The sequence below is a fragment of the Myotis daubentonii genome, chromosome 2 (genome assembly GCF_963259705.1).
Source record: "Myotis daubentonii chromosome 2, mMyoDau2.1, whole genome shotgun sequence".
In the NCBI taxonomy this organism is placed as follows: domain Eukaryota; kingdom Metazoa; phylum Chordata; class Mammalia; order Chiroptera; family Vespertilionidae; genus Myotis; species Myotis daubentonii.
The window spans coordinates 137700107-137727376 of NC_081841.1; positions in this window are offsets into that span (position 1 = coordinate 137700107).

Sequence of the window (27270 nt, forward strand, 5' to 3'; positions counted from 1 at the left end):
AGCCTAAAGATTCTTTCTGCATGAGCTGCCCCCTTAAAGGAGCAATTTAAAATTGCTTAGTCCCACAGATGCAGAGGACATTTTTCTGTAACTTGAGATGTTATCTTTCAGGTTTTTCCTGGGGCTGAACTATGCAAAAGGATTTAAATTATTATGTTTACTTTCTGGTGTGTTTAACAATCATCATATAGCAACTATGTTGTAATGGGCCAGACCCAAGAGCCTGACAAATACTAACTCATTTTATTTTCTCAACAACCTATGAGGTAGGGACTCTTTTCACCACAATTCCTATTTTATAGATGAGGAAGGACACACAGCTAATAAGTGGTGGAACCGGGATTCGAACCCACACAGTTGGGCTCCAGAGCCCTTGTACTTAGTCACCTCCCTTTGCTGTGTTCTCTGCCTCTTCTGGTAGTTTACCAGCATGGGAGCTGCTTGTTTTCTTTGGTAAGATCAAAATTTCGGATCTAACCCTTCTGGATCACCCTTTAAATTCACAAAACAGCATCTGAAGAATGGGTGGCCAAACCCACTTTGATGATGTGGTGAGCCAGTGAGGCCGCTGACCATAGAAAGACCAAATTCTTAGGTAGGGGCCACTCAGAAGGAATCACTCAGCGGCCTTTTATGAAGGCAGCAGATATTCTTGATGCTACAGGTATAGCGATTGTAACTACTGGTATTTTAAGCACGTTGCAAAAGTCACTTTTTAAACTAAGGACTACACCCATGTAAAGATTTAAAATGTTCAATCTGCCCTGGCTGGGTTGGCTCAGGGATAGATCATTGGCTTGCGGACTGGAAGGTCCCGGGTTCGATTCCAGTCAGGGGCATGTACCTTGGTTGAGGGCACATCCCAAGTAGGGGGTGTGCAGGAGGCAGCTGATCGATGTTTCTAACTCTCTATCCCTCTCCCTTCCTCTCTGTAAAAAAAAAAAAAAATCAATAAAATATATATTTAAAAAAATAATAATAAAATAAAATAAAATGTTCAATCTATTTTTTTAAGTGGAAGACTCATTGTAAAACTGTGTTTGAACATATTAAAAATCAGTGTTGATCAGAGGTTCAGTCACTAGTATTTTCTATTGTCTGAATGAGAATCCTCCCATTAACACTGTCCAGTGTGGCAGCCGCGTAGCAAGATTCCTATTTCTGAGGTACTTGGAGATCGTTACAAAATCTGTCCTGGCTGAGCGTGCTCCAAGTATGTGGGCTCTCTGCAGAGATCCCAGGCACGTGGGAGTTTGCAAAGTTTGCCTGTTGGACCCAGATGCTGACTCAGCAGTCCAGGCTGGGGCCTGAGCACAGACGTTTCTAACCAGTGATGCCACCGCTGCTGGTCCCCCCAAGCTTAATTCGAGTTGCAGGGGTCTTCAGGGGTTGTGGTTCTCGACCTTCGCTGGTCTGTTGGAAACCTGGGGAACCACTGAAAAATACCATTGCCTGGGTTCTGTTCCAAATTTAAATTCATATGATTTAACTGTTTGAGGGTGTGGCCTGGACAGCAGTTTCCAAAGCTCCTGACGTGAACCTACTGTCCAGCTGTGATTAAGACACTGCCTTAGAGCGGTGGTACGCAAAAGTATGTTTCTGGGCCAGCAGCAATGGCATCTCTGGAGAACAGGTTACAAAAGCAAGTTCTTGGGCCCCGCTGCAGACCCGGATCAGAAACTGAGGGGTGGGCTCAGGATCTGTGCGGCAAGAAGCCTCCATCAGCGGTTCTCAACCTGTGGGTCGTGACCCCTTTGGCGGCCGAACGACCCTTTCACAGGGGTCGCCTAAGACCACCCTGCATATCAGATATTTACATTACGATTCATAACAGTAGCAACATTACAGTTATGAAGTAGCAACGAAAATAATTTTATGGTTGGGTCACAACATGAGGAGCTGTATTTAAAGGGCCAGAAGGTTGAGAACCATTGCTCCATGTGATCCTGATGATCGCTAAAGTGAGAACCACTGATTTAGAGGCTCATAAATGTTTCCCATTTCTCTACCTTTCCCCTTCTCTCTCCTTCTCTCCTCTTTCTCCCTCTGTTTCTTTCCCTCCAACACATGTTAGCTATTACAAGTCTGCCTACATACATTGATAAAATACTGAAAATCCAAGGAAAGGTGTGCTGAAAGTGACCCAAAGGCTGCCAAATATATGAATATTTGAGTCATCTCAGTAACTGGCAGTTGGTTAATTTTAGTGAATTTAGACACTGTGTACCCCAAGCCAGAATAAACTTGATGCAAGAAAGTTTTGTAAATCTTTGGCTTATACTACATATCCACATGTCTAATTAAAACCAATAATGTCATATTGTGTAACTAACTAGAAAGAAGCCCAATAGGAATTGTTTTAGTATATGCTTCTGCCAGTCACCACGCAGTCCTTCTTTTGGATGCCAATAGATCTATTCAATCAGAATGTGCCCAAGCCCAGGCCAAAGTATTGCCACTGGTATTAAACCACCAGTAAGCCTCCCAGGCGATATTCTCCCAGTCTATGCCACTAGGTCTTCACCTTTGTCTCTGTAAGCTCTTGATCTCTTGAGACTGTCAGCCTCTGGATACTTGAATCTCACTGCCCTTCTCGTCTAAGGAAGAGGCAAGCATTCATGAAGGGAAGCTCAAAGGGCCAAAGTGGTTCCTACTGGGGAGTTCCTATCCGAGAGGAGGGTGAGCGAGGGCACATGCAGAAACAAGAGAGGTCTAAGGTTTAACACATGGTCACCTGGCATGCCATTTACTCCGGGAGAGCCTCACCGGCCTCCTCCAAGAGGGAGGAAGAGTACCTTTTACATGTGTTCAGCCTAAGGACACTAATATTAGACAGTTTTTAAAATTGTGGCAAAATACACATAACATTAAAATTCCCACCTTAGTGCCCTAGCTGGTTTGGTTCAATGGATAGAGCATTGGCCTACGGACTGAAGGGTCCCGGGTTCGGTTCCCGCCAAGGGCAGGTGCCTGGGTTGCGGGCTCAGGGGCGAGGCAGCTGATCAATGATTCTCTCTCATCATTGATGTTTCTACCTCTCTCTCCCTTCCTCTCTAAAATCAATAAAATATATATTTTTTTAAAAATTTCCATCTTAGCAATTTTATGTGCCCACTTCAGTAGTGTTAAGTATATTCACATTTTGGTGCAACCAATCTCCAGAATTTTTTCATCTTTCTAAACTAAAAGTGTACCCATTAAACAACACCCCCAACCCCTGGCAACCACCACTCTGCTTTCTGTCTCTATGAATTTGACTACTCTAGGTACCTGATATAGGTGGAATCATAAAGTATTTGCTTTTTTGTGACTGGCTTATGTCACTTAGCATAATGTCCTCCAGGTTCATCAATTTTAAGGAAACCAGAATTTCCTTCCATTTTAAGGTTAAGTAATCCCACTTCTTATTTATTCACCAGTCAATGGGCATTTGGGTTGCTTCCCTTTGGTATTGTGAATAATGCTGCTGTGAACATGTGTGTACAAATATCGTTTTACCCAGGTGGCATGGCTCAGTGGTTGAGCGTTGACCTATGAACCAGGAGGTCACGGTTCAATTCCCTGTCAGGGCACATGCCCTGGGTTTTGGGTTCCATCCCCCATATGGGGTGTGTAGGAGGCAGCTGATCAATGATTCTCACTCATCATTGATGTTTCTATATCTTTCTCCCTCTCCCTTCCTCTCTTAAATCAATAAAAATATATTTTTAAAAAATGTACATCTTTCAAGACCCTGCTTTTTTAAGTAACCAAAAATGCATCTAAAATGTCTTAAACAACTAAAAAAAATTGTCAAAAAAAAAGAGATCCTGCTGCCCTGACCGGTTTCGCTCAGTGGATGGAGCGTTGGCCTGCGGATTGAAGGGCCCCGGGTTCAATTCCAGTCAGGGCCATGTACCTTGGTTGTGGGTGCATCCCCATTGGGGGGTGTGCAGGAGGCAGCTGATTGATGTTTCTAACCCTCTATCCCTCTCCCTTCCTCTCTGAAAAAATCAATAAAATATATTTTTAAAAAGGACCCTTTCAATTTTTTTTGGATGTATATGCAGAAGTGGAATTGCTGGATCATATGGTAGTTCTGTCATTTTTTGAGGAACCACCATACCATTTTCTATAATGGCTATGATATTTTATATTTCCAACAACATATACAAGTGTTTTAATTTCTCCATATCCTTGCAACAGCTGATATTTTCTGTTTTTCCAATAGTATCTTAATGGGTATGAGATAATATCTCATTGTTGTTTTGATTTACATTTCCCTAATGATTAGTTATGTTAAACATCTTTTTATGTGCTTATTGGACATTTGTATGTCTTCTTGAGAGAAATGTTAATTCAGGTCCTTAGCCCGTGGTTTTAATTGGGTTATTTTTTTGTTGTGGATTTGTAGGTGTTCTTTACATATTCCGGATATTAAACCTGTATCAGATGTATAATTTTCAAAAATTTTCTCCCATTCTGCAGGTTGGTTTTTTACTCTGTTAATTGTATCCTGTGATACTTGAAAGTTTTAAATTTCGATATAGTACAATTTATCTGCTTTTACTTTTGCTACTTGTGTTTTTGGTGTCACATCCAAGAAATCATTGCCAAAGCCAGTGAATCTTTCCCCTATGTTTTCTTCTAAGAATTTTATAGTTTTGGGCCTTATATTTAGCTCTTTGATTCATTTTGAGTTAATTTTTGTATATGATGTAAAGCAGGGGTCCAACTTCATTCTTTTGCATGTGACTATCCAGTTTTCCAACACCATTTGTTGAAAAGACTGTCCTTTCCTCCTTTGAATGGTCTTGACACCCTTATTAAAATTCTTTGACTACATATTAAAGGGGTTATTCTAGGCTTTCTATCTATTGCATTGGTCTACATGTCTGTCTTAATGCCAATGCCATGCTGTTTTGCTTACTGTAGCTTTATAATGAGTTTTGAAATCAAGAAGTGTGCGCTTCCAGCGTTGTTCTTCTTTTTCAAGATCATTTAGGCCAGTGGTCGGCAAACTGCGGCTCACGAGCCACATGCGGCTCTTTGGCCCCTTGAGTGTGGCTCTTCCACAAAATACCGACTTCTGCGCATGGGCCACAAAGTTTCAATCGCACTGTACATGTGCACCCGCACGTGGTATTTTGTGGAAGAGCCACACTCAAGGGGCCAAAGAGCCGCATGTGGCTCGCAAGCCGCAGTTTGCCGACCACTGATTTAGGCTATTTAGAGCAACGTTAGGCAAACTTTTAAATCAAAATCCAGATTGTTTGTATCTTAAAACTGTCAAATGATTTCCCATGACATATAAAATCAAAAATCTCTATCATGGCCTCCTCTTTGCTCCCCAGTTGGTCCCAAGTGCTTTTTGCTCACACATTCAATTATGCATTAATTCTGCACATGTTTGTTGAGGTTCTACTATGTGTTGGACTCTGTTAGAGGCCCTGTGAATGCAGCTTCCCCCCAGCGTTTAGCTGAGAGGCCTTCCTTCCCCACCCTGTCTGAATTGGTTCTCTTTCTTCTCTCCACCTCTCCTTCTCCATCCCTATACTCTGTACTTACTGCTTTCATAGTCATACCTTAATTCTTCATTTTGTTTACCTGTCTACCTCAAAGATTTTAAACTCCAAAAATTTAGAGACCTAGAAGACACTTGGAGGGCACTCAATACACATTTGTTGAAAGAATAAGCTGAGTTTATTAGGTGGCTTTATGAAAAGATGGTAAACCTGAGTAGCAAAGGCCCCTTAACTATAATTTTACTATTTAAACTGAACAGGATGTTTTAGGTCCCTGAACTTTTTTTCTCATCTTTCCAGAGGAAATAGGGAGATAAGAAATGCACCTCCTGTGTGACCTGAGAGCAAGAATCTGCTTAGAAAAGAAGAGAATTTTTTTTCTCTGAAAGACTAGCTTTTTCAATGACCTTAAATCATACTAGTGACTGATTTAAGGTCATTGCATTAAAATGGAGGGTTATTAGATTCCATTACTCTTCTAAACAAAAATGCTTTAATAATATGAGTCAATCAAATTTAACCTTAAAGAAGAGGGGATGCCTCCCAAATAATCCCACTTTTGATGGTCATTTGATTAAATGTAGCCACTTATGTTATAATTCTCCAAATTACAAATGTACCTCTGCCTCACTTATGTTAACCAAGTAAACTGCAATGCATGAGGCCTTTTTACCACTTTTTTCCTTTGGGTTTACAGTCCAAAAGTACTTCTCATAGTAGATGAGCGTAACATGGACACATTCTTGCAAGTTTACCTCATAGTCAACCACAAGGTAAATGGATTTGTTCATCTTATAAACTCCAGGCACCATATTATATCTGTACAACATCAAATCTGCCAAAATTACAGTCTGTATCCTTCCTGAATGTACAATTCTAAAATACTACTTCTTAAACAAAATGACAATGTCAGACTTTGTTGTCCTGTGTAGGACAAATCATGTGAGTTCTATTGTTTTATCGTACTTCATTTTATACAGATAATTTCAATCTCCTGCAATACATTCAAACTAAACTGTTTGTTTAGTACATTCTCCTGGCCCATTACTCATGAAAGAATCAGATACTCTAGTGATTATCTTGCGGAGGCTCACTCGTTGTTTTTGGAAACTGTCCACAGATGAAGTAACAATAACCGCACGGACAAAAAAAAAAAAAAGCTAAACCAGCAATATGGTATTATGACAACAGATACATCTTAATTTGAAAAAGTAGAGGTGATATTCTGGACTTTTTGACGTTGTATACACATATCATTTCCCTTGACATTCTGCCACTATCTACTACCAATAAATCTCAAAGAAAGATAGTCTAGATTTTCCCCAAAGATCTTCAGAAATGACTAACTAAACATAGCTGACAATGCATGGGAAATTTTATTTCAAAAACAAATATTTCCATTAAGCTTCATTAGGGGATGTATGTGGTCAGGATATATTCCAGAATTTTGCTTTATAGCATATGATTTTTTATATTTTCATCACAATTATTTATCTTCAAAACATACTAGAGTCCTTGATAGAATATTCCTTATGACCGACACCAAGGAATTGGTGGAATACAACATGATATATACATATCAGTGGAATATGCTATAGCCATTAAAATGATGCTATAAGCCCTAGCCAGTTTGGTTCAATGGGTAGAGCGTTAGCCCTCAGACAGAAGGGTCCAGGATTAGATTCCATTTGGGGACAGGTGCCTGACTTGTAAGCTCCATCTCGACCTCAGTTGGGGCACATGTGGGAGGCAACCAGTCGATGTGTCTCTCACATCGATGTATCTCTCTGTATCTCTCTCCCTCCCTTCTACTCTCTCTGAAAATCAATGGAAAAATATCCTCAGGTGAGGATTAACAACAACAACAAAAAAGATGCTATAAAATATATTTATTAATGTGGAATGTTGTTCATTTATATTATCTATTAAAGAAAACATATTTAACAAGAGTTATAACATATACAAGAGAAATAACATGTTTATAATGCATGACATTATGTCTATAATAATAAAAGCATAATATGCTAATTAGATGGGACAGCCGAATGACCCTCCGGACGTCCTTCTGGACGAGCTTCTGGACGAAGCCTCAGCTGCAAGGGCTGAGCCCTTTGCATGAATTTCATGAATTGGACCTCTAGTATGTGTATAATATCTGAAATATTGTATTTTATGATGTATTACATTACTTCTTAAGGAATGCTTTTCTGACCTCAGACTACATCATGTCCTCTTGTTAAACATTCTCCAAGCATACTGTAGTCCCCTTTCATAGCACTTCTCAAAATTGTAAGTGAATGTTTAATTGCTTAATAGTTCTTGATTTTGTCTTCCCAGCTGAATACAATCTCCTTGAGGGCAGTGACATGTCCATCTTATACACTGCTGTATCTAGCTGCATCTCATTTTTGGTAAGAAGCTCAAAATTCTTGAATGAAAATAACTGAGTGACTGAATTAATACATACGGAAAACATTTAGAAGTCTAAAACATATATAATTTCTGTTGTCAGTGATATTACAGTGATTTTTTATTTCTTAATCTAATTTTATACAGTGGTTATATCCTTTTTTGAATACAAATTATTTGATAAAATTTTTAAATGGAAATTGTTTTAGTTAATTTTTGCTGTGATAATGCTACAATCAATTCCAAAATACCAAAGTCTTACAATAATAATGTCTTCATTTCTTGCCCAGTATCTGTGGTGCAGCTGTGATAGCTCTTTCTGACTCCAGGTCAAGTTCAGGTTTTCTCCACAAGTCTCCTCCTAGAGGGAATCAGGCAGAAGAATTAGTTTCTACCTGATGCTGTTCTCATGGCAGGAGACAGAAGCACAGAAGGGGCCTCTGCTCAGAATTGGCACTGTCAATGCCCATCTTCTATTGGCCAAAATAAGTCATGTGACTAAGCCCAAAGACAATGAAACAAGAATGTATATATGCTTCTTGTGAGACATGATAAGTTACAGGACAATGGGAAAATATATTATTACAGAGAAAAAACAAAGATTTGGGCACAATAAGCCAATCTACCACAATACCTAATATTTTTTCATAAATAAGATCAATTCCATGGTAGAAAAATCTAAGTCTAAAAATCAGAATCACAAATAGCATCAATTTCTGAAAACAAGGGCAGAATCCCTAAACCAAAGAACAGTCTTTCAAAAACATACACCTCAGTAGAAATAATCAGCACAGCCTCACAATGTAAGGTTAATAATACAGTATACAAAAAAATTCTCTGAGGTAATCTCCAGCCCTAACCAGTTTGGCTCAGTGGATAGAGCATCGGCCTGCGGACTGAAAGGTCCCAGGTTTGATTCCAGACAAGGGCATGTACCTTGGTGTGCAGGAGGTAGCTGATTGATGTTTCTAACTCTCTATCTCTCTCTTCCTCTCTGTAAAAAATCAATCCTATCTAATAAAAGAGAAACATGGTAATTAGCGTACGACCGCTACCCTTCCCATTGGCCAATAAGGGAGATATGCAAATTAACTGCCAGCCAAGATGGCGGCCGGCAGCCAGGCAGCTGATGCGAACAGGGAGGCTTGCTTGCTTCAGTGACGGAGGGAGCCAAGCTTCTCCGCCTGCCTTGCCGGCCTCTCAGCTGCACTCTAAGAAACATTGTAACAAATATAGAAGCTAAACAAACCCCCCAGCTTCAGCCAGCAGGACCGCAACATTGTTTCAAACACAGAAGGGTAAACAAAGGCCAGAAACCTGCTTTCAGCAGCAGAGGTCTCATAGCTGGAGCCAAGTCTCAGAGCTAAAGCTGGCCCAGAATTTAAAAAAAAGGAAAAAAGGACAGGTTGGGAGCTTCAGTCACCCACCAGCCTGAAAATGACCCCAGCCCCTCACCCAGGCTGGCCAGGCACCCAAGTGGGACCCCCACCCTGATCCAGGACACCCTTCAGGGCAAACCAGCCAGCCCCCACCCGTGCACCAGGCTTCTATCCTATATAGTAAAAGGGTAATATGCCTCCCAGCACTGGCATCAGCGGAGCCGCGAGGCCTCCCAGCACCGGGATCAGCATGACAGGGGCAGCGACCAAACCCCCTGATCGCCCTGTGGCTCTGTGTGTGACAGGGGGCGTGGCCACAACCTCCCTATCCACCCTGCTATGTTCCTGACAGGGGGAGCTCCCCAACCCCCTGATCTGCTGTGCTCTGTGTGTGACAGGAGGCTGTGCCCCAACTCCCCTATCGACCCTGCTCTGTGCTTGAGAGGGGGGAGCTCCTCAACCCACTGATCGGTCCTGCTCTGTGTGTGACAGGGTATGGAGCCCCAGCCCCCCTGATCGGCCCTGCTCTGTGGGTGACAGGGGGTGGCGCCGCAACCTCCCTATCGACCCTGCCTTGAGTGTGACAGGGGGCAGTGCCCCAACCCCCCAATCGGCCCTACCCTGAGCATGACTAGGGGTGACATCGCAACCTCCCGACCCACCCTGCTCTGTGCATGACAGGGGGCGGCGCCCCAACTCCCCAATCAGCCCTGCTCTGAGCCCGACCAGGGGCTGCACCTAGGGATTGGGCCTGCCCTCTGCCACCCGGGAGCAGGCCTAAGCCAGCAGGTCGTTATCTCCCAAGGGGTCCCAGACTGCAAGAGGGCACAGGCTGGGCTGAGGGACCTTCTCTCCCCCCTGAGTGCACAAATTTTTGTGCACCAGGCCTCTAGTAAAATATATATTTTAAAAAAATGCTCTGAGGTACTACATCAGTTTGTTGTATATAGTAGACTGTTGCATTAATAGCCCCCAGTGATTTACATCATATTTGTATCTCCCTGTAAACCAATGATTCTCAACTGAAGGCAATTTTTCCCCCCAGGGATCATTGGCAATATCTAGAGACAAGTTCGGTTGTCATGACCTAAGGAGTGTGGAGAGGGCTGTTACTAGCATCCAGTAGAAGCCAGGGATGCTGCTAAACATCCTACAAGGCACAGGACGACAAAGAATTATCCAGGCCCAAATGTCAATAGTGTTGTTGACAAAACCTGCTGAAAATGTACAGCGTTGGCTGGTGCCCTCCCACATTTACTCCCGGTTTGGCCGTGTGATTCCCTTTAGCCAGTGGGACATTACCAACCCTAATATAAGCAGTGGTGTGAACAGTGAAGGCTCACTGGTGCTTGCTCTCTCTTGCTGCATTTGGAGTCCCAGCCACCATGTAAAGAAGCCTGGGCGTCTTGGGAACTGCTGGAGACGCATGGTCTAGTTGCTCCAATGGCTCTAGACGTATGAATAAGTCCGTCTAGAGCTGGTCATGCCCAAGTAAACCCGCCAGCTACCGTCGTCATGTGAGTGAACCCAGGCAGACCAGGAAAAGGCCTCCTCACTAAACATAGCCCAAACCAACAAACCACAGCACCATGAACTAATGCATGATTGTTTTAAGGCACTATATTTGGGAGAAGTTTATTATGAAGCAAAGATACATTGCACTTGTTGGAATGAAGGCTAACATGCTGTGACCAAAAGACTCAAACAGACAGGAGATTAAATGTTTTTTTACATTGAAGTCCAAGACGCTTCAACATGTTTTTTATATCTGAGTCCTGGATGGTTCTTCCAACTCCTACCATCACAACTCCATCCCAGCCAGCAGAAGGGAGGAAACACAAGGGATGCTCACATGCAATCCTTAATTGTGGTATATCCTAGACTCAGATATACCACATTTCATGTCTGCTGACTTCCTATTGCCAGAACATAATCACATGACCATATCTAGCAGCAAAGGGGAGTCAGTAATATTGACTTCAGATGGGGTAAAATTCTTTGTGTCCAGAAATAATTATAGTGGATTGGGGGTGGGGGGAGGAGAATGGATACTGGAAAATAGTTGAATGCCATAGTTATTTTAAACTTTGAAAAAATTGTTAACTCATATGCATAGGACGGTGGCAAAAGTAGGTTTACAGTTGTGGGAATGTGAAACACAGGGTTTATTTGTATATTATTATTCAGTAATTATTGTATTTTTTTCATACAAGCAACTATAAACTTACTTTTTCCCCCACCCTGTATATCAGATGAAGTAGTTGGTAGCCAGAGAAATTGACAAAATAGTTTCAGTGCTTCATTTCATAATATAGTCTGGACTACACCACTGTAAAAACATCACTTGCTCTTGAATCTATAACACAATGTTTATTTACTTTGTGGGGAAGGAGATGGTTTCTATCAAAGTGGAAGATAACACGAGTTTTCATAATGCAAATATTTCTTCCTATGAAATTAAGATATTTTCTCAAGGAGATACTCCCAATGTGGAGAACCCTTCAGAGGAAGAAGTTCGTACCTGACCTTAGCCTCTGGGAGATTTTGGTGTCATTTTCATTACCTCCTTCTTTCATAAATTTCCCCCTGTATTTTCTAGTCCACATTAAATTCTCACATGCCTGAGTACCAGATGGTAGGATTCAATAGACCCTGAAAAGAAGTTACCTTTAGCTCAGAAATACGTTCAATATAATATAAAATTAGGCAAAATATATAACCAGAGTGCACATAGGAGGAAATATGAATGACTTATACACCTAGAAACATGTGTGTTCCCCCTCCATAAAGGAAATGGAAATTAAAACTACACTGAGATATCAGTTTTCATTTATAGATTTCCATGTCTCAGAACATACTGATGGTGACAATGGTGAGGGAGAAAATTTCAGCAGAAACCAGAGAATTTTAAAAACTTATATACACTTTTTTTACCAATTCTATTTCTAGAAATTTATCCTGCAAATATACTTGTACACATTTTAAAAATTATTTATATTTTGATATTATTTTCTGAAGTCTTGTTTGTCTAAGGGGAAAAAAAGGAAAGAACCTAATTCTTTAATAGCCAGGGATTTGTTCAGAGAGTTCACCCACACAACGGGAAATTATATAGCTGAAAATGAAGAAAACATAGTAAATAATACCTGAAATACTCTGTTAAATAAAAAGAAACACAGGATATAGAGGTATGGAGCATTACAAATTGCTACCATGTGCTGTGAAAGGAAGGGAATGTTTGTAACTACACAATGCCCTTAGGAGGATAAACAAGAGCCAGCACCACTACTTACCCATTGAGGGAGATGGGATCCAGGCTGGTGTCGATAGCATTGGAGGGAGAAATTTCCAGTAAATGTTACTTTTACACTTTTTGGTATTTAAACCACCTGAAAATGTTTCCTCTTCAAAGAACATCATACAGGGTTTTGCTTGTTTGTTTGTTTGTTTTAATGAAAAACACATCAGAACAATTACGCTTCTTGTTGGAGACACTGCGTGTACATTAATGCAGCCTGAGATTATATTGCTTTAATTTTAATCATTGCATCATATTGAGATGTTTGTGAAATAAAGCCTTGGTCTCTGTTTTAGATGTACTGCTCTTATATCAAATCTTTTTCTTATACTTAGATAGTTGATTCTTCCACCCAAATATAAACCTATTTTTTAAAAAGCTTACAACTACTTCCGAAGTTAGATAACTTAAAAATAAGAAATACCATTTTATGCCTTATCATTTGTATTAATTAAAGTCCAGGATAGCACATACAAAGTTTCTTCCATTTCCAACAATTATTCAGCAGTTACTGAGACACTGAGCTAAATGCCGGACACAAAGCTAAACTGTGTGAGTGATACAAAGATATATATTTACAAAATATATTATACATATATATCATTATAATACATATGTTATATACATACATCCTGCTGTGGCATATATAATGATCATGTGGTTAAAACATATATATGATAATCATATGGTTAAAGTTGTGTTAGATATACTAGACATACTACTTATATTTTAAAACATTTTGAGTAAAATCTCTATTTGTTTTTTCTTAGAAAACCTCTAAGTAGTCAAGGCAGTTTTCACAAGCAGCAGTTTATTATTAGGAATTCCCAGCTCTGTCATTTGAATCTTTAAAAAGAGACAAAAATGCAGTTCCTTCCAATAAAGACTGTTCCATTTGCAATACCTACAATTTTTATAGCACTGGCAATTATAAAGCCGTTTTATTTAGATCAGTTTTTTTAAAGAGCACACACTCATTGCAGAAAATCTGCAAAATATAGAGACATACAAAAAAAATAAACATTGCCATCTATAACACCACCACTTAGAGACACCCACTGCTATCATTCTAGTTCGCCACCAGCCAATGATTCTGATCCGACCAAATTCACTCCATGTCACACTGTCAACTTTGGCTTTGATAGTGTTCTCGCGATGATTGGTGTTCGCTCTTCTTCACCTAGACAGGCTTTCTGATTCCCCCTTGGAGACTTCCGTCACCAGGCTTGACCTCCAGGTGCTGATTCAGCCTGGTAGGTCAGGAGAGGCTGGAGCTTGGAGAGTACAGGAGAGCACATTCCATGAGGAAGGCACTTCCTCTTCCTCTTCCCGTGTGTCCAGAACATCTGGGGATGCCTTTTCTCTGCTCACCCAAGTCCCACTGCCCACACACCAAACACAAACTCAACACATTGCCCATAAGGCCACATCACTGACGAGGCTTATGGGTAGGTGTTCTGACCAGCACCCAGAAATGGATGGAAACTCCTGGAATGAGGTGTGGAAAGAAGGAAGCACAGAAAAGAGGGGATAAGTAAAGCAATTCTTTCTACCAACATGCTTTGTGCCAGGTCAAAATGCGGAATAAGATCAGACTTAGTGACAAGTGATGATAAAGCATTGATAAAATGAAATACGCCACAGGAAAACTAGTAACATCCTAACTTTCATTAACTAAGATGAATAATATAACCATACATATTTTAATATATATGGGCCTATTATAATTCATTCTCAGTTTCTTCTTTACCACCCATCACTAAGCCTTATCAATCATATTTCCAAAATCTGCCTTGAATATATCTTCTCTCCCCTGCCACCATGATCTTCCACCAGAATTATCTTCCATTCCTGCCAGCTCACAATCAGCTCTCCTCAGGGCTGCCGGGTGGTCTTCTTAAAAAATAACTCAGTGTGAGAATAGATAAACCAAAGAACTTACATGCACAGCCCATGGATGTGGGCAATAGGGTAGGGAAGACCCTGTGGCCCAAATGCTCTGGTCCTACCAACCTTCAACCTTGTCCCCACCACTCCCACCCTCTTCCTCAGAGCTTCAGCCTCCCTGGCTTTCCAGTTTCCCCCACAAGCCAGTCTCTCTCCATCCTCAGGTCTTCCATAAGCTCATCTCTTCGTCTAGACAGGCTCCTCCCCTCTCCCCACCACTATTCCTTCTCATTCTTCAGGTCTCAGTTTAAACATCACAGAGTAAATATTTAGGGAAATAAATATATGTATTTTTAAACATTAAAATATTAAAGTTCTTTCTGGAGAGATTCTGGTTGGTGTTTCTTTTCTTTTTTTATATTCATGTGTATTTTATAAATTTGCTATAATAAAAGGACATGCTTTTATGATCAGAAAACCTCTTGAATCATTTACCTAGTCTACGGTTTTGTCGCAGTTGATGGTCAACTGTCAAATGAGGTAGTGCAGGAGCAACACCTCACTGTAGATAAGCTGAGTGCTCTGTGCTCTACCAACCTGCAGGAGCAGCATTTCCTTGTTTTGAGATGCTCTTTTATTGCCTTTTTGTATCCAAAATACTATTCCTCTTTGTTGAGAATGCATTTCCCCGATTCCTGCTCCAAGCTTCATCATGGCTTAACACAATCCCAGTTCATCTTTCTAGATTCAGCTCAAATCTGCACCTCTAGATGGAGCTTGACCCTCCCAGCAGAATAAGTTTCTTCAGCCTCTGGATTCCAAGGGCTCTGGTTGTTATCTCTTAAGAGCACTGTGCTCTCTGCTTTGGGATTTATTCTTGAACAATGACTGGCCAAAGGACCAAGGACTCCGCTAGGCAGGACTCAGTTTTCTTTTCCATTGTACCCCCAGGACCTAAGCCAATTTCCAGCAGAAGGAAAATACTCAATTGATGTTTGTGGAAGGAATAAATGAACCCTATTACACAGGTGAGGAAATCAAGGCTCAAGGAAATTAACTAACTTGGTAAAGTTGCACACCCATTCACTCATGTTTTCTTTTTAGCTTGAGAAACACTTCCTACAAATTAAGCCTGTTAAAGTAGGAATCAGAAATAATTAAAAATAAATTGAAAACATGGAAAGAACTCACTTTTCTTATAAATGGTGAGCTGGGACCCGAGGCCAGGCTTTCTGACTAGAAGTTCAATACTTTCCACTGGGCTAGGCAGTTACCATAAGTGAGTGTTTGTCATGTGTCGACTGGCAGAAGTTTTTTTCTTATTTATTGTTTAGGTGGCTTCAATCTTAATGGTTGAAGCAGAATACACTCGGGGCAGCATGTGTTCCCACTAATACTTTGCTGCAGACACAGTCATAAAACCTATGGCTTCTGACCAATGAGCCCCTCCAGTCACCACAATTGCACAATGAGGCAAATGCTATGTGTAAACTAAATGGCTTAAAACACAGAACATAGAGAACTGCCAGCCACACGAAGCAGTGAGAGACTTAAGCAAGTGTGTCCCCCTGACAGCGTTCTGAGCAAGCAGACCAGTGCATTTATCTGGTGGCCACTTGGCTCGCAGAAAGCAGCTCGCTGACACGGCTTGGCAGTACTCCCTGGAGCCATGCTCATTCCTGGTGGCAACAGGCAGGATGCCAGGCATCACCCTCTGTATACAAGACAACAGGGCAAGGTGCCCGAGGGTTAGAGACAAAAACATCTGTTGGAGTCACCGAGTTGTTGGTTGCCTGAGTTCACCCGCAGAGAACGCCGGGGAGCCGACTGCCAGACCGTTTCCAGGATGTGTTCTGTCCCTGCGAGGGACACTGCAAGCTCCAGAACCCCAGCCCGAAGGTCAGCCAACATGAGGCAAATTCAGAAGCCTCCCCCATCGGCATCAGCAGGCGGAGGAGGGTTGGGGCAGAACCCAAGGCCCTCCCGCCTCCGGCCAGAACACAATATGTAAGATCTGAGTCATTTCTAGGTGGAAATTAAAGAAAAAAGTCCATCGTAATTTTTTTTTTAAATATTGTCTTTTCCACAAGACACCAAGTAACAGAGTTTGATGAACTTTTTCACAGATAATGCTGGTTCCAAGAGCAGGGATTTCTTATATTGCTTTGTTGTTTTTATGGACTTAGAACATTTTCAGGACACGGGCATCTGTAAAGGTCATCTTGTCCAGCCCCCTTGGTCTTTCTGCTGATCTGTCCCTGCCTTCCTTTATCAAAGAGCCGTCGGCTGTGCGGGAGGCAGCGGAACAGGTGTCTGCTAAGGCAAGGTCTCTCACCTTGCTGGAAGGAAACTACAGATCAGAATCATATTCCTCACCAGTGAACCACCAAGTCACTTTGCGATTCGATGCACTCTTCTATTTTTTAAATCAGAATTTATTTCTATTTTACGTGATGTCCATTCCTAGATTATCGTATGTGGAAATAATGTGATCATTTAGAGCAGTGGTTCTCAACCTTCCTAATGCCCCGACCCTTTAATACAGTCCCTCATGTTGTGGTGACCCCCAACCATAAAACTATTTTCGTTGCTACTTCATAACCGTAATTTTGCTACATTATGAATCGTAATGTAAATATCTGATATGCAAGATGTATTTTCATTGTTACAAATCGAACATAATTAAAGCATAGTGATTAATCACAAAAACAATATGTAATTATATATGTGTTTTCCGATGGTCTTAGGCAACCTCTGTGAAAGGGTCATTCGACCCCCAAAGGGGTCGCGACCCACAGGTTGAGAACCGCTGATCTAGAGGGTAAAAGTAATATGATCAATTTATTGCCAAAACATCCTATTTGATAATTAGCCAGTGAACAAATGTGTACTGGATTTTGCTTGGTGGTTTAATTTACAGTGGAGAATCTAACTTCATTCATTTGTTCAATCTTAAATGCTCACTATTCAGCTGGCATTTTGTTAGTTCATTTGGGCTCCTATACCAGAGTATCATAGACCACAAAATTATAAACCACAAAATTGTATTTCTTAGTTCTGGAGGCTGGAAAGTTCAGGGTCAAGGGCCAGTAGATTAGGAGTCTGGGGAGAAGCCACTTTCTTGTTCATAGATGGCTATCTTCTGGCTCTATCTTCACACGGCAGAAGGGGCAAGGGAGCTCCCTGGGGTCTCTTTTATAAGGACACTGATCACATCAATGAGGGCTCTTCCCTCAAGACCTAAGCACTTCCTAACTGCCCCACCTTCAAATACCATCACTTGGGGATAGGTTTCAACATGTGATTTTGAGGGACACAGACATTCAGTTCATACGAGACACCATGCTAGTAGTAGAGCTATAATGCTAAATAAGAGCCAGCACCTCCTCTCAGAACACTTACAAGTTTGGCAGAAGATTCTTCAGCAATCAACTCCATGAGTTCTAAATATGGGAAAGGTGCAGGCACTCTAGTTGGGTAAAATCTAGAAGTGGTAGAGCAGGGCCTGTGACCATGCTGGCTTTCAAGAAAGCCCAACGCATGCCTTAAAAAACTCACTAAAATCACGGATCTAAGTAACACATGTATTTAGTTGTTTTTCTATTTTTAATCACTCACCTTAAATCAAGTTATAAATTAGTGAAGATGAAAGGGGTAGCCATCACAGTGCATTATCAAGGTTTCAGTAATTGGGTAATTAAAAGCTGTAAAGCTCCTCAAAGGAAGAGTGTCATAGTAAATAGCACCCCTAGCATAAGGTGCCAAATCTGGATCTTAAGAAGATCGTAGCTTGTAAAGTTGGTTGCTCCAAATGTAACACTGGAATTATGCTGCGCAATTGTGGTAAGAGCCTAAAATGGAATTTCACTTGGTTAATGTCACTTACAATTGTTTCCCAGCTCAGAATCTTCAATATGATCTCTGTATTGTGCCACTCAGCAAATCTTTTTTTCCTTGTTTTTTCATCGGTATAATTCAGAACCTATTTTCCTAATGGGCATCTGCTGTGTGATTCTCACTAGCATTTCTTAGATGGGAGAAGTATCCTGAAAAATCTACATAGAGTCTACAGGGACATTCCACTCAGATCTACCAAGTTTCTCAGGGAGCTAGCTGTTGGGTTAAGAACACATATAGACCAGACATACAGTGACATCAGGCCTCCCTCCCTGACGCCAGCCGGGTTTTGATGTGGTGACATTCTGAAGACATGTGATCCCAGATTCAGTTGCATGATTCACATTGTTAACCTTTGGAAATGCTGAACATAAATGAATGACCCTAAATTCTACCCAGCTGTATAAGAAACACTATTTGTAAACAGTCTCTTCCCTGTTGTAGTATTTTTTACTTGAAGAAGGCTACTCAGCAATTTAGGCAGTTAGTTCAGTAGTTCATAAAGTAACTATGGTCACAACTTGCAAGTGGTTTTAGCTACTAATGAACCATAACAATCATTTATCCTAAAGTATTATTATTCTCACATACCTACTTAAAAGTTCATCAGAAGCAATAGCTTCAAGGTTTGAAGACCAAGTTCCTTTCAAAGTTACCACCCCCTTACTCAGATGAAAGAAATTTTAGAGAGCCCATACGACTTAGCATTTGAATTCTTACACACTTTTTGATCATTGAATTACAGACAGGGTTTAGAATGGTAAGTCAGCACCATCTTGAAACCATTTGTTGTCCTTTCAGAATAAAATATGAAAAATGATACATTAGTTCCAAAGCTTATTAGATTTTCAGTGACCCATGCTCAAAAATGTCATGTGATAACACTTGTTTTGAAACCAATTTTCGATATAGGTAAATAAGGTAAAATTAGTTTTGATAATACCTATTTTAAATTTTCACTTTACTACAACAGAAAAATTAATGGGCATGCACCATGCAACAGTTAAGAGCATTCCATGAGCCATTTCAACAGAGATGGTGGTAGAGGTCAAAAGTTATAACAATACTTCTGTGGGTCATTTATAGTTTCTTTTATTAACACTTCTAGTTATAATTCCGTAACAATCAAGGTAGCAAATAATTTACCCAAATTTGTTCTTTCTTGCATTTTTTCACATATTTATTATTCTCAGAAAACCAGTCAACTTGAAACTTAATTTCTCCACTTTAAGATGTTTCTAATACACAGACTTCATATAAGGTATCTAATTTTGAGCATATAGTGAATTCTAGATGTGATCACAACTAAATAGCTACCTGATGTACTTACTCTGTGTCACCCATCATGTTCAGTGCTTTACAGATCAGATCTTTTAACCTTATACTATTATGTTGTATACTAGAGGCCCAGCGCACTACATTGGTGCAAATGTAGGATCCCCAGGCTTGGCCGGTGATCAGTGCCAGCCGGGGCCTTCCTTCCCTGGCTGCTGGCTGCCAGCGGGCCATCCTTCATTCTGCACCACCCCCTGGTGGTCAACACATGTCATAGTGAGCGGTTGAACTGGTTGGTCAAACTCCCGAGGGGACAATTTGCATATTAGTCTTTTTTATTATATAGGATTATTGTATTATATTTTAGCTTATTATTCTATTATTATTCTTGTTTCTCAGATGATGGAACTGAGTCACAAAGATTTTGATAAGCTCTCCACAGTCATACAGTATATGGCAAAATCAGGGTTAAAACGCAGTTCTAAGTAGGTATGAGATGTCCAAACATTCAACTCCTACCCTATATGACCTCATGGTAGCACTTTAATCACCCTCACATTTCTTCTGGTTCAAAAATACCATTTTACTCTGTTTAACTTGTCTCACATTAGACCAGAGTTTGGGATGTGGTAGAAAAGAGGCCAATTGCTCATTTGACAAATGACACTTTTAAATTGGGAAAGTTGAGTTGGTGCTGCTGCCATAGCAACTGACCAGGAAAATTTCTTGATAGTTAAGAAACTGCTGGGGCAAGAAAAATGTCTCCACTGGTTAGTAGGCTTGCTTAAAATGAAGCAAGAATTATTAGTGACAAAGTTGAAGCTACATCCTAATCACAGTCTGTTTTTATATGCTCAATGTTTTAATGTATTTTGCATTTGATTGCATCACCAGAGATAAACTGTAAAGACTACCTAAAACTAACTTTTTTACTGGTTATCTTAAAAATTTTTAATAAGAAATAAGATAGAAGCGTTCAAAGATAAATTAAATAACATTGAGAAGTGGGAAAAGGATGCTGAAGTCATCTCTTGGGTCAAAAGATAGTTAATTGATTTAAGGGAATAAGATCTTGAGAGAGAGTTTTAATCAAGAGTCTTCCAGTTGTCATAACAAAAATACAGACTGAACTGGCTTGAGTAAAAAAGAGGCTTTCCTGGCTTGTATAACTGAAAAATTAGGAGATAAGTATGGCTTATCAGAATCAGGATACCCACACATTATCCTCAAGAATCTGTTTCTCTTCACTTCCCAGGTCTGCTTTCCTTTGTGTTAGCATCCTTCTCATATGGATCATTTCTCTGTAGTAGTACAGATTATCCCTAGCAACTTCGGGCTTACCTCCTGTCACTTAACCATCAGAGAAAAGAAGTGTATTTTTCCTAAATGCTTCTGCAAAAATCTCAGGACAGGCTTCCATTGGCTCACTTAGAGTCACATGTCTATCCCAGATCCACCAATCACAGTCAGAAAGTAGAGAGCTGTCTGACTCTGGGCCTGGTCAGATAAACACTTCTGGAATAGTGGGGGAAGTGGAAGAAGGAATAGAAAATTGGGCCACTATTATCTAAAGAAGGAAGAAACCCTATTTTGAAGGCAGAAACAACAGATTCCAGGGTCAGGAAAAAAAGTATTTGGAGGTTCTAATTCAGTTTCTGGCAGATAAACAATTGTACTCCTTTCATAAACTGTAAGTTACATGTCTCTAGTAAGTCTTTCAGCATCTCCTACAGAAAACAATCACTCAGCAGAATTAGGCATAAAGATGGGGAGAATGATCACTCCTCTACTCACCCAAAACATCCCTACTGGGTCCCTGCAATTCCACCTCTAGCACCAAATTCCTTTGAGTCTTGAAAACACTTCAGGTTTTAAGAATCTTCTATGAAAGTGCAAGTGCCCCCATGAAGAAGCTGGACCCTTGTCAACAGCTGCATTCACTAGCTAGGAATACTCAAAGTTCTTTTAAGGTGAGACTTCATTTAAAAAAATATGAGACAACACAGAATTGTATCATAAATAAAGGACGGTTTTTATCAGATGAACTTAAGTAAAAATTTACATTAAGCAACCTACAACCAGAAACTCGTTTGACTAGCAGTATCTCTTCTTAACTAGCAATATTTCCCCATGAAGTAATGTGGCCAGGAATGAGTTCTCTACCCTGGTACTGGTTCTTCATTGGGGGGTATCTTCTGGTACTTGTTGCACTCCATCTGCACCTACAACCCACACTAAACGTCATTAGATGATATCAGGATTTACCTAGAAAATTTCTAGCCTTTGTGCAATTACTCAAAGGTTGCTTTTATTTTTAAGCACAGAATCTTTTTTCCTTGGTTCTAACCGTGTCTATTTTTATTTGCTACTTCCTTGGTTCTAACCACACTATTTCCTTGTTCCTAACCACATCTGTTTTTATTTGCTACTTTATAGATTCCAATTATATAATGAAATAAACTTTAGAGCACTCAGCATGGCACACAGTAATTGCCTCCATATGAGTTACTGATTACTATTATCAACACAAAAGCTGTAAACACATCTCTCCCATGAGTCCACTCAATGACTGCTCTAAAATGTCTCACTGTTATAGGAGAAATAGTTTTTAGGCCTCTCCTAGCTTTTGGCAGGAAAAGATCAATTTCTGTTCTTTAGTTCCTAAAAGAGCTGCAATTTCTCCACTTATAGGTGTCAGTCACTTCATATGTATTATTCATATATCACAATATTCCTCTCCAGCACCTGTAATTATAGTTTAAAAAGCAACTTTTTTGCTGCTTCACCAGATCCCTTCTATGGGACATTAATTATAATGATATGCATGTCGTATTTGCACATCTGAATAGTAGCCTGGGCTTCAGACATACAGACATACAAGGCATGTGCCTGTCAATACACAAGTCATAATCTAGTTGTGCCTTCATTATCCCATTTGTGACCTGGGAATTACAAACCATTTGTAATATTCCTGTTTAAACAATAATTTTGGAAATTCTGGTATAAAAGTAATTAAGCTCTGGTGAGAAAAAATTCTTCAGAAAGAAGTACTATAGTATGTGGACCTCACTTATTAACATAGTACTGGTTTTGCCACTACAATGTTTAAATACCACTGTTTCTCTACAAAAAAAGGTCTCTGTATAATTTGCTGTCCCTCAAACACTATGTTACTTTGAGTCAAAAATATATATATGTATTCATATTTCCATTTATTTTTATTTACTGTCAACCTATATGCAGACAGCCAAACCCTATACCCACTTATGAATGACATTACTCTTTGGGTTTTTTTCAATGCCCCATATGGACTTCAATCTTTGTGGGTTATTAGCTATTTAAGTACTTGACCTAGCTTCTCCTCCTGTTTCTATCCTGCTCCTTATTCTTTCTGTGACCACTTTACACAAATCTCCACCTAAACTTTGCACTCTGAACTTTGCATCTGATTAGGCAGCAGAACAGAGCTACATCATCTGCTCCCACTTAAGCTCAGTCTGCGGTGTCCACATTGCAGGAATCCACTGCCCAAGGGGTTCTTAGAGGCCCAGGGGAGAGGCTGGATGGGCATGCTCCAGCTTTGCTCCTTCACACAGAAAAGGTCTCAGAGCAAATTGGGAAATTAGATAGAGCCTGTTCTGGGCCCACTTGGACACCTTCTGGCTGCTTTGAAAGCCCATTACTTTTCCTCTGGATGGCGCAAGATTTTACTGTTCTCTCTTCTTAAACATAAAAATGTAGAATATGTTCCCATATGCAAGTCCTGTAGGGCCTTTACCTGACCAGTCCGTGTTGATGGGTGAATAAAAAGAGAAGTGTTATTGTACTTAGTAGAGATGACCATACCTTCTGGAGGTAGTGTTGTAACCAAAAGAAAAGCCTCTGAAGGAGTAATTTTCCAACTCTAATAAGTCTGCTGGAGGACAGGCATTTGAGGCAAATAAAATTTTCAGCACTCCTGAAATTAAAGGATGTAAGCAGCTCTTTATTCTTCCCAAGTGTAGGGCCAGTCCTTACACGGTATATACAGTATATCCTTGTATCACCAGAGGCAAAGTGGGAGGAGCTGGGGAGTGTTATAAAAATCTTATGTACTAGTACATTAGGCTGAGAGGAGGGGAGATAATCAGTAAATATTCAATTTACTTTACTGCTTTTGCCTGGGAGTAAAGACAGGGAATGAATATTTATTGAAATTCAACTATGGGTTAGCCATTGTACTGAGACTTCACATGCACCATCTCAGTAACCTTAAGAAAATATACCATTTATTAAGTGCTTGCTTTGTGCCATATCCAGGAATAAGAGTTTTAAATATATTACTTATTTGGGTCCTCCTAATAATCCTGTAAATAACCCTGTAGCATTCTAAAATACTGTATAAGTATGATTATCTCCCATTTTGTCAGCCAGGAAGCAAGGCTGGGGAAGTCAACTTGCCCAGTACCACATAGCTAGTCAATGACAGAGTAAAAGTAAAACTTTGATTGAACTCCAAAACCTGTACTCTTAACACAGTCCTATAAGATAACTTTTAAGGTCCTATTTTTAAGTAATTTGATGTCTCAGAGCCAATCAGTGATGGACAGAGCTTCTTCAAATGCAGCTTTGCTGAGTATAAAGCCCTTGAGCTCCCTGTCTACTGACCCTTGGCAAAAGCTAAAGAGATGCTCTTCTCCCAAAGACCTTTGTTTAAGTACCTGGGTAATTCCAAGATAAATCACATGTGCAGAAATCAAAAATATGTACAGAAAGCACAATTATAAGTCCTTGAAATAAAAACTGATCTAAATGTCTGAGGTCAAGAGAAGGAAAACAGGAAGGAGGGCAAGAAGAAAGCATGTGCTTTTGATCTGGAGATTCATAACCTTCTTGAAACCTCCAGTCAAGATGGAGATGTAGGTAAATGTGGTGCTCAAATCCTCCATTATCCACATCAAAATTACAACTAAACTACTGAACAACCATCATCAGAACCGCCTGAAATCTAGCTGAATGGAAGTCCTACAACTAAGGGTTTAAAGAAGCCACATCAAGACTGGTAGGAGAGGTGAAGATGTGGAAGGAGCTTGTTCCACACACATGTGGCAGTTTAAAATCAGGAGGTATATCTCGGCTATGGAGGTCCCCTGAGGAGTGAGGGTTACCAGCCACACATGACACCTTACAGACCAGGGTTCCAGGTCCAGAAAGAGAAGTCCCCATAACTTCTGGATGCAAAAACCAGCAGAAATTGTGTCTGAATGAGACAGAGGTCTGGTGGAGTCCCAGGCAGTTCCTCTTTGAGGGCCCATACATGGACTTACTCAAGACTTATTCCCTCTGAGGTCCAGTTCTGGGGCAGTAGCTTAAAAGGCATCAGGGCCATTCCGGGAGGGACTGAATTGTCTGGCATCAGGACAAGAGCTGTTGGGCAACTTTCTACCAGTCAAAAGTGCTGGAAGAGGCCATTGTTCCTTTTCTGAGATGCCCCATAAAGAGTCCACAGGTGGGAGCCATATCTGAGTCTCCATCAACCTGGTTCACAGTGTTCGAGATGCCCTCATGATTGGCCTGGCCCCACCCAAGCAATTTCCAGTGTCTTTTCCATACAAATGGCCTCTCTTGCTTCATGCTTCATATTTTTCTAAATCTCTCAAACATGCAGCATCTGGCCTCTGCATACCCTGCACCTCTCACTAAATGGCCCCATGCCTAGCATGAGTGGCAGCTGGCCTTGGTTCACAGGTTGGCCTCTTCTGGGCACCTTCAAGCCTACACAAGTAGCAACCATCTTCAAATTGCTCTGTAACTCATGCTGAACGAAAAAACTCACGCCAAGATACATTATAATTAAAATATAAAAGGTGAAAGACAAAGAGAGAATCTTAAAAGCAGCAAGAAAAAAGCAGTAGTTACCTATAAGTGAGCTCCTATAAGTCTGTCAGCTGATTTCTTAACAGAAACTTTGCAGGCCAAAAGAAAGTGGCAAGAAATATTCAAAGTGATGAAAAGCAAGGACCTATAACCAAGATTGCTCTACCCAGCAAAGCTATTATCTAGACTCAAAAGACATATAAGGAGCTTCACAGACAAGAAAAAGCTAAAGGAGTTCACCACCAAACTAGTATTACATGAAATGTTTAAGGGTATTCTTTAAGAAGAGGAAGAAGAAGAAAAAAAGATTAAAAATATGAACAATAAAATGGCAATAAATACACATCTATCAACAATTGAATCTAAAAATCAAAATAGTCCTAGCTGGTTTGGCTCAGTGGATAGAGCTTTGGCCTACAGACTGAAGGGTCCCGGGTTCAATTCCAGTCAAGGGCTCATGCCTCGGTTGTGGGCTCAATCCCCAGTAGGGGGTGTGCAGGAGGCAGCCAGTCAATGACTCTCATCATTGATGTTTCTATCTCTCTCTCCCTTTCTCCTTTCCTCTCTGAAATCAATAAAAATATATATAAAAAATAAAATAATAATAAAAAAATAAACAAACAAGAACTCTAATGAACAAAATAAACTGATGAATAAAATAGAGGCATAGAAACATGGAACAAACTGATGAATCTCAGAGGGAAGTGGGGCAGGAGTGAGGCAGAGGAGGGGGGAAGAGATTAACTAAAGATCTTATATGCACATATGCATTACCTATAGATACAAACAATAGGGTGGTGAAGGCCTGGGGTGGGATGGGAACCAGGTGGAGGGAGACAATGGGGGGGAAAAGAGGGACATCTGTAATACTCTCAACAATAAAGTTTTTTTAAAAAAATTAAAAAGAGAACAAAGAAAATATAAATTCTAACAAAGAGAAAATAATAATAAAAATAATAAAATATCAAGATTAATTGAAAGGTCCTTTTGACTAACACATTCTGTGGTTCCTGCCACTTTTCTTTCTTCTCAAAGAAGCAATGTAACTCCCACTTCCATAACTGCAGAAGCGGACTTACCAAGAAGTAGTGAAGCCTACTGGGAGGGGCAGTGTTCACATAATCATATATGTTTTTTAAATTTGCCAAACAGATATTTTTGTATTCCTTTTCTTTAAAAAGGATCCCCAATAGTATGTAAGGCTTGAGCTGCACAAAATCTGGATCTGCCCCTGTACAGAGGACAGATTTCTGGCCAAACTTACCAATAAAGTTTAGAGTTCATGGAAAGTAAACAAAACCATCCAATGATACAATAAAATAAGTCCAGATACTAGTTAAAAATGCAATCACTTTCAACTTCCTCCTCTTTTCAATTCCCCTCTGGGTCATCATTCTGCTTTTTTAGAGCAAGAAGCTGAGAACTTGAACATCGAACTGGCTGACCCAAATTCACAGCCTGAACTGAAGTCATAAAATGCTCTCCTCATAATAGGGCACTGTTCTCTGTGCCAGTACTGGAGGCACAAAATCCCTGAAAAGATATGTTGATCTACTTTACAAACAAGAAATCACAAATTGCATGAACCACTAGTGAAACGGATACAGCCAGTCGCCATCCCTAGAGGGCCAGTTTTTAATTCACCTAGTGTTTTATAATACATCATTTAAAATAGAGTAGCTGGTGGCTGTCTTTCAGGCTCGGCAGAGATTATTTTTACTCTCAATTACAGTGATCAAAATAGCAACTACGGTACTGCTCTGGG